This window comes from Phalaenopsis equestris, unplaced genomic scaffold, assembly GCF_001263595.1.
Source record: "Phalaenopsis equestris unplaced genomic scaffold, ASM126359v1 Scaffold234231, whole genome shotgun sequence".
NCBI lineage: Eukaryota > Viridiplantae > Streptophyta > Magnoliopsida > Asparagales > Orchidaceae > Phalaenopsis > Phalaenopsis equestris.
This window is the reverse complement of record NW_018252152.1, coordinates 70,722-79,700: the sequence shown is the minus strand read 5'-3', so window position 1 is coordinate 79,700 and position 8,979 is coordinate 70,722. Positions and strand designations below refer to the sequence as shown.

At 33.2% G+C, this 8,979-nt stretch overlaps 1 long non-coding RNA gene across 1 annotated transcript in view; it reads left to right on the top strand.

The window, feature by feature from the left end:
* Nucleotides 1-1,539: 1,539 nt before the first annotated feature.
* The window catches only part of LOC110038882, an 18,417-nt gene continuing 10,977 nt past the window's right edge, over nt 1,540-8,979 (top strand). The window contains exon 1 of the long non-coding RNA XR_002295464.1: nt 1,540-1,661. This is a non-coding gene — a long non-coding RNA (uncharacterized LOC110038882). The remainder of the gene's footprint in view (nt 1,662-8,979) is intronic.

The following is an 8,979-nucleotide window of genomic DNA, read 5'->3' as shown; positions in this document are numbered from 1 at the left end:
GAATTTCATTAACACTTGGATAGTTTGCTTTTGGAGCGCGCTGCAACTACCATTGACAGTAGTTTTTCCAACAATTTTTGATAAATTATAGTAAATTGGGTGATTTTTGATTTCTTAGAATGTATTTGAAGCCTAGCTAAAATCTGATTTTTGCTCAGCTCGTTATTGCAAGTTTGTTTTCTTTAATCTTGGATTAGATCTGGTTGTGTTATTAGTTTTCATCCAGGTTCTTTGCAGTCTGAAATCTAGATTACTACCCATATAATGGTAGAGGAGCGGTTCCTTGACGAAAATTTATCAGAGAAATGCATACAGTATTGCCTTGTTAGTTCTCCCTGGTTATGAAGGCGCTGTTAGTTTTAACGCAATTGTGAAGGCACTCTGCATCGTGTTTTCTTCGATCTCTGTCAATGTTATTTATTTTATGCTGACATAAATTCCATTATTTTTGAATATGTTACTGTCATTCTTGTTGTAGTTGGATGCTTCTATGGTGTATGGTGTTTGCCGTTGTAACTGTCATTCCAAGTCCAATGTGGAGGGAATTAGATGGGAAGGGGATCCAGTCGGTAGATGGATTCTGGTGTTTTGTTGAAGAAAACGGAATACTTCATTCATGACTTCATATATGTTAGTCCTTATTGTTTTGTTGAAGAGGATAAGGAGCAGGAGACATTTAAGGCTAGCAGGAATATTGGACTTAGAGCATATGTTGTCTACCCAATATTGGAAATTTCTTTTCGCGAAGGTGCTAGAAAACCAACTCAACATGCTCTTATTAAAGTCAGAATATTCTATAGACCAGAAGATATTTCAGTAGTGTAAGAGCTTGTTTGAGCTCTAGCCTGTTAATGAAAGCCATGGTCAAGCTCGGCTTGAGCTCGATTCATATTAACATTGTTGGGCTAGTTAAAGAGTACTTTATTTAAGAAATTAGAATAGATACACGAATTTTGACTTTTTCTTGTTTGGTTATTATTAAACTCAGTAAAATTAAAACACACTCGAATTTATATTTTCCCAAAATAGTTAAAAAATCCTCCATTAAAAAATACTGTCAAAATCGGACGGAAAGCCAAAATCTCGTGCATCTCTTTCCCCTTACGTTTGGAAAAATATTACATCAAGACTCCGAGCTTAGAACTACGTTCGGATTGAAATATCCCACTGTGTTACATGAATATTTCATCTGCGTATTCGTAAAAAATGAATCGTTATTCGAGTATTATATGATGCTATTCGATTATTTTGCAGTGTTATTGGAATATTCACCACGTTACTTGATTTTGAGATATGTTATTCGGCATATTCCCCGTGTTATTTCAATTTCGACTGTGTTATTGGAATATTATGTTATTGAAATAACACAACATCAAATGAAGTATCTCTAAATCAAGCAACGCAGGAGAATATTTCAATAATACCATAAAATAATTGAATAACATGATGATATAGTAGTGGAATAATAATACTTCATTTCTTACGAATAATAGAGATGAGAAGCGAGATATTCTAAGCATAGCAAAATCCGAACATAGGTCTAAGTTCGGAGTCCTGCCTGATGTAATATTTTTCGCTTACGTTCGCGCAAAATCCATCATGCTGCCTCGCGATGCTGCCTCCCCTCCCTTCCGTCGCTGCGGCCGGCGTCCAGTCTGCAGGTACAAGTTTATTTATGTATTTTTTTCATAAAAATGAGAACTTTGGAGAATCTCAGAAGCAGGGGATCGAGTCCGAGCCGGCGCGCTGTCGGAGGAGACAGTGCTTGCTGCGTGTGTTGAGACGGGAAGATCATTTTCTACTGCTGCTTCTTCTTCTTCTTGTACTTTCTGTCGTCGATTTGATGAACTAGAAGCGTGGCAGAGACGACGCCGTTGTTAGGGGCATTTGATAGGTTCTTGGCGGAAGGCCAAAGGCGGCGGCAGATGTGGAGGAAAATGAAAAAATAACTCTGAGTGGTTTCAGTGTTATAATTAACCCAGAGAAAGTATTATTCAGACTTGAGAACTAGGTGAGGAAAGCCCTCCGCCACCGCCGCCGGCGACACCACCGCGGTTCGCCGTCGCTTGCATCGCTCCGACCACTTGTCCAGTAAATCTCTAAGTATCCCGTTGAAGTTTCCGCAGACATGGGAGACTATTATATACCTTATAATGATATGAAAAACAAGTAATTTAGTTCACCAATTTGTCAATTAGATTAGACGGGAGGAGTTTTTTAGCCATCTTCATCAACTTTTTGAACCAAAAGATTAAAGATGTTTTCTAAAAGATTTCTATTTGTTGTAAACTTGAACACCCCTTTCTTTGTGCCACATATCAATATAACATTTGGAATCTACTCATCTGGATAAAATATTTTTAGCTTCCTGTTGTTGAACCAAATAACAAAATGTTCGACTGCCTTGCCTTGAGTCAGCTTTAAACAAAAAAGTGAATTATTTTTCTTATCTTAAAAGGAAAATAAATGGCTCTTCTATGGTTCTACATAAGTGAAATGTTATAAAATTAGTTGATAAGTGTTGGGTGGGGCAAATTACAATATCTTTATATTTTATCTTAGCATGAAATATTTTTATATGTAAACTATTTTGATCATGTATATGCATGTGCTATAGAAATGGATGAACGAATAGTAGACAATGATAACTTGTTGGACTATAATAAGCAATATCATTTAATTATTCATGTAGTTGCTACTACCGCAGTGAGTAGTATATAATTATAATTAGATGAAGATAAGAAGTCAAAGAAGAAATTATAATCCTGACTGAGATATTCAATGTCAAATATATCTCTTTAGATTATATCTTGGTTCTGATTCTGATTGTGTAAACATGGTGCGAATGTAAAAAGAATATTTTTTCAAGTTGTGTAATGTACTGCGAACAAGAAGATTCCTTGTCGACACAAGTCATACATGTATAGAAGAACAAGTTGCTATGTTTCTACAGACACTTTGTCGCAGTGTTTGTAATCAAGTCATACAATTCAACTTTCAAAGATCGTGAGAAACTATCAGTAGGTATTTCAATAATATATCATGTCATTCGAGAGTTGTGACATGAAATGCTTAAGCCTTTACTACTCCAAACTCCATATAAAATACAAGTAAATTCTAGATTTATGCCATTTTTTAAGGTACATTCACAAATAACACTTCATGTTACATTTTTTATTTGTTTTTTTTCTAAAATAATTATGTGATTAGGATTGTGTTGGCGCTATAGGCGATACACATATTAAGGATAGATTACCAAAGAAATATGAATCCGCTTTTAGTGGAAGAAAATTATATCCAAGTCAAAATGTGCTAGCAGCAGTGGACTTCGACTTAAGGTTTACATATATTTTAGCAGGTTGGGAAGGTTCAGCCCTACCGTCTTTAGAATTGTAGCAGAACGTCCTAATAGTTTACGTGTTCCAGAAGGTATATAAATTAGGTTCATATTAAATATTATAAATTATTATATTTTTTTAATTAATATCAATTAGTAATTATTGCGGGCAAATACTACATAGCCGATGGTGGTTACTCAACCAAAAAATATTTTCTCTCTATAACGTGCAATAAGATATAACTTAAAGGAGCTTAGTGGCATTACACCAACAAATAATAAGGAGTTATTCAATTTTTGACACTCGTCTCTATGCACAATTGTGGAGCGTGATTTTGGTTCATTGAAGAACCGATTTGCAATTTTAACGAGCGAGCCCTTATTTTCATTTGAAAGCCAAGTTGACATTTTTAGAAGTTGAATTGGTCAGACGAGGTCGTGTTAGAAGAAGATGTGAACATATTTTAGATGACTCTCATGAGTGGCTAGAAAAAAGAGATCACATATCTGTTGTCATGTAGAATTGTATGAATACTATTGACTATTAGCTGAAATGTTATTTAACTTTTATTTTTTGAATTATACTAGTCTCACTTTTGGACTTTAATAGTTTTAAATTTCAAAAAGTAATATCTTTTTTGTGAATAGATATGTCCTTTTGTGTTCGTTGTATGTTCTCTTTGCAAGCAACTTTTTTTCTTCATTAAACAATATACCTTGAATTTGTTGTGACACTGTAAATATTCTTTACATATTTTTAGTTATGTATTTGTAGTATGTTTTTTATTATTGACAAAAATTATGGATACACAACAATCAACCACTCCAACTGCTTCAAAGAACAAGGAAAGAAAAAAATTCATGTGGAACTTAAAGGCTGAGTGGGTCACCAGTTTGTTACTAATTATGGTTGAATATGTTGATTTGAATAGGAGAAGTGCCCAAGGATATAAGGAGTCTGCATATCACAGAGCTGCTCAAAAGCTAAAAGAGAAATTTGGAGTTGAAGTTATAGAGGAGCAGTGTAAGAACTAAATTCGACACCAAAGAACCATTATATTCAAGAATTAAAGAAAAAATCTGACATGTCTTGGCATGAAAATAAAAAAATATATTAATAGGTTTTGAGGAATATATATCTCATATGCAAATATTACTTTGGCTAAAGTATTTTTCTAATAAATCAGAAAATGAAGAAAAGTTCCCTAATTTATGATTATTGTGTCACAGGCTTTTCCTAGAGACACAATGCTTCTGAATGTTTCAATTGCAAATTATATGGAGTTGGATAAGGTATGCGGTGAAGGTCATACCACTGGAGATTGAACATTGTCTGAAAGTAGTCAAATTCCTCTTGACACCCAACAAATAAATTTGGATGATGACAAGATTGAAGCTTTAGGAGATATTGGAGGAGATGCATCACTTTCTATGCAGTTGCCTGAAGTGGAAGTAGAAGAAAGAAGCAAAAAAAAATTGAAGTGGGATATGTCATTTTCCTTGAAGGGGTGTGGTTAAAAAAAGAAAACAAGTTTTAATGATGATCACAACATTCATGACTACATTGCCATGTTGACCAATAATGTTGGTAAATTTTCTGGCGCTATAAAAATTACAGGAGCCTCAGAAGATAGAAAATTGTTCACCAAGTTAATGACAGATTTGTCTAATATTCCAGGTTTCTTAGAGGAAGAAACTGACATTATTTTTGCTAAATTATCAAAGAATATAGTAATTATACATGTATTTCTGTCGAAGTCAATGGAGTCTGGTTAGGTGGACGCAGAATGAGCTAAACAAGTAACCTAGTTCTATGGGGATGAATGAGGGTGTTAGATTGATATTACTTAGCATTTTATCTTGAACATATGCTATGTAGTGAATTTGAATTCATATTTCGGTGTGTTCTTTCAAATTTTTAGGGGTCAATGATCCTGATTTTCTATATAGATAGATATAAAATGCGATTTATGCAATTAATTTTCTTAATAGATATTCTTAATTTGCAACAAAACAAAAAACTTGATCTAAAGCAAGAGTTAGACAAATCTTTCACTATGAAACAAATAAGAATGCATTTATAATATTTTAATATGCGATACTACATAATTATACATATCGTTGTCAAGTAATATAGAACTTTTTGATTAATTCTTGAATATCGATCCCACAGGGAGGACTAATTTTTTATAACAAAATTTTACTTAACAATATTTTACTTAAACTTAAGATGCTAAAATAGAATAAAAGTTCATTTTTTTGTAATTTTTGATAATTGAAAATAAAACAAACAACTAATTAACTTAATTAAAATAATTGCAAGATGAAAATAATATAAATAAAATATCTTTTTTATTATCATGAATCAGTGATAAATATAGAAATTTTGTTATAGAAGTATGTTAAATGTGTTGTGTCAAATATGAACAATAATATTCTTTACCCTTACTAGAGATGCTATAAAAAATATTGACCAATCTATAGTTTGAATAATCTTGAAAACCAACTAGGCAAGGAAGATACTAGCTCTCACCCTAGGGTTCTCTCTTCTCCCTCCACCCGGGGGCTAACATCTCGTATCAAAATCTAAAACTATAAATCAAATTGCTATAAATCAAATTGGGGGCAAATCAAATTGGGGGCTTTAGTCTGTCACTCCAAAGTCCTCTAATTCTACATCCTTTAAGATATATTTCTTTATTTATTTGCACTCAACCCATAAACTACATTCTCATTCATGAAATCAATATGTGATTCTAACCATTTGTTGACTGAGACAATACTATCTCGAATCTTACATGTTCTCACAACAGATATTAACATCTTAATTGACCAAATCAAGAAGTAAATGAAGTACAAAGTTTCAAATCAATACAACTTCTTCCAACATTGAAGTCTAATACTTCACACAACTCTCTTTAAATACTTTATCACTTATCATTATAAGGAAAAAAAATAAAAAAAAATACTCAGAATTCATGGAGAAAACACAACCACACATGTTTAAAAGTAGAAATCATGCACACAAACAAGAAATCTAAATTAAAACTAAGTGTAGATACAAAAATAAACACTTATCTCAAATTCTCTCTATCAAATATCTTGAAGTTCCTTTGAATTCTCTTCCTCCTCTCACAATACAAACTAACACTCAAAATAAAATAAAGTAAAGGTGGCCGACGGCGGCGATGGGCTGTGAAGTTTGATGGATGGCTGACCCCTTTTCTTGGAAAATCTAAGTATTTTCTTATAAAAATCGAAGGGGAGCATTAGTGTCTCTTAAAAAAGGTGTCTTCATTCAATGAATCTTCTAAAAGTTGCATCCTCATAAGCCAGTTGAATGAATTTTCAAGTCCATGGGCTATTTCCCACTTTTTTATCAAGGGTTGTTTCAAACAACTTTTCAAAATTCCGCTCAAATTAAATAATTCATCAAGTAACTACTTCTGACGTTTAAGCGCGGGGTACCTGGCGCTTAGGCGCGGAGCCTCTGGCGCTTAGGCGTCAGACAGGGTGCTTAGGCGCCACAGTTCATTTTTGCACATTTTTTCATTTTTTGCTTCAAATTTGACCCCTTTTCACTTCTTTTAGTATTGTTCATTCTTTTGATTTTACCTGAAAGAAAAACACACAAATATCTTTCATTAAAGCGCAATATCTCAAAAATAAGTTTAAAAATGTGTATATCTCAAAAATAAGTTGTTTAAAAATGTGTATAAAACACTATATATTTTAGGTGTATCAGTCAACATATTTTATTTATCTGTGAAACTTTTTTAGCATTTTGAATGTATCTCAATTTAGATATTTTGTTACTTTTTTTAGGTATTATTGCTTCACATGCTAATTGGATCAAATCTCCACAAACCTTTAAGTTTCTTTTGGGCCAACTTCTCTTCTTTTCCAGGTTTCCCAACACCTACTTGTTTGGTGTGAGTTTATTTACTAATTTGTTTTTTTTTGAATTGTATATTGCATGGTATGTATGAAAATGTTCCTTTTATGCATGGAAGCCTGAGCCCGAGCCACCACTAAGTTAGCTGCACAGTGCAAGGGAAAATATGTCTAGTTTTCTAGGATTCTTAGAGGAATAAATTGACTTTATTTTTGATAAATTAGTGAATAACACAACAATTATTCACGCGTTCTTTTATTGACTTGTTCATTTGTTTCTTAACCATATCTGTACCAATCTCCTGACACTTGTAGCCAGCTCTACTTTATATATTCCTATTGTTGTTTTGCCTTGTTTAGATGGAGCTCCACTTATCTACTATTGAAGCTTGTTTATTCTGATCAATTTCATATTGTCGATTGAATCATGAAATGACACAGTTCTTGAAGAGTTAATTTTTTTAACTTTTTAACTTTGATCATATTACTAGATAGAAATTCAGCTTAAAATAATAGTAATAGTTAAAGGTTCATGCCTCGAAATCTTAATTTAGAGTTTATACATTCTAGAAAATTCGTGGCAGTAGATTTGTATATTATCGTGTTAGCATGATATGAAAATTTAACACACACTCAAAAGAGAGAAAACGACCAGTAGTGACACCATATGTTTTTACTTGAAAAATCCAGAAAAGGAAAAAACTACGAGATCTAGCCCTGTTGAAGAAATTCATTATAAACTAGATATGACATGTACAATTTCTTGTCTCACGGGTGGGAAATAGTTGAACACTCTTCGGAGTTATCAGGTGGTTGATGATGGTCGACAGTGGTCTGCGGGGATTGACTGCGATCAACGGTGGTCGATGACGGTTGACAGTGGTCGATGGCGATCGATGCTGGTTGGCTGAGGCAATAGTGATGACTGACTTCAGCTTCAAGCTCTTTCTTAGGTTTTAGCTATATTTTTCTTTATGAGAGGGGTGAAGCTCAATTTATAGAGTTTTAAGTAAATTAATATAGGAATAGGAATTATTTGATCGTACGGTTCAGAGTGTTTTCTTTGTTCCAACGATATTTGATGGACTTTTGAGTGTTTTAATGATGTTGGAATTGAGCGATCTTGGGCTCGTTGGATTCATCTTATGGAGATGATCGATTCAATTATGAACTTGTCAGATTTGACATCCGTTTGACATTCCAAATATGTTCGGAGAACTTTCGAAAATGATTTAATGTCTTAATTGGGGCTTGCTTTGACTCAGATTTGACCAAATTTGGTATCATGGAGTCCATCTTGTCGAATAAGTCAATTTGAGTATAAGTTTGCTGAAATCAGACATCTTGTTGATTTTTAATAAAAAATTAAATATTTCTTGCTCAAATGAATGCATCGAGATCCGTAACATGCCTTGAGATTTGTGCCAGATGATGAAAATTTTTTTGTGGCTTATCAGTTGTTCCTTTTTTGGGCAGGACTAACTATATCGTCCGAAAATAATAAAATCTGAAGTTTCTTACATTTTCATATATATATATATACATACATACATATATATATATATACATACATACATATATATATATGCGTAGTGTACTCAGATGAGTTGGTCGGGTAACTCCTTATCAGTTGTAAGTCCCCTATAATATGGGGTTCGAGTGTAGGGTGTGGTACTCGAATTATAAGTGCATGAGGGATGGTTGGGGCTCGTATGATATTCTCCAAACATTACTTAAAAAAAAGAATA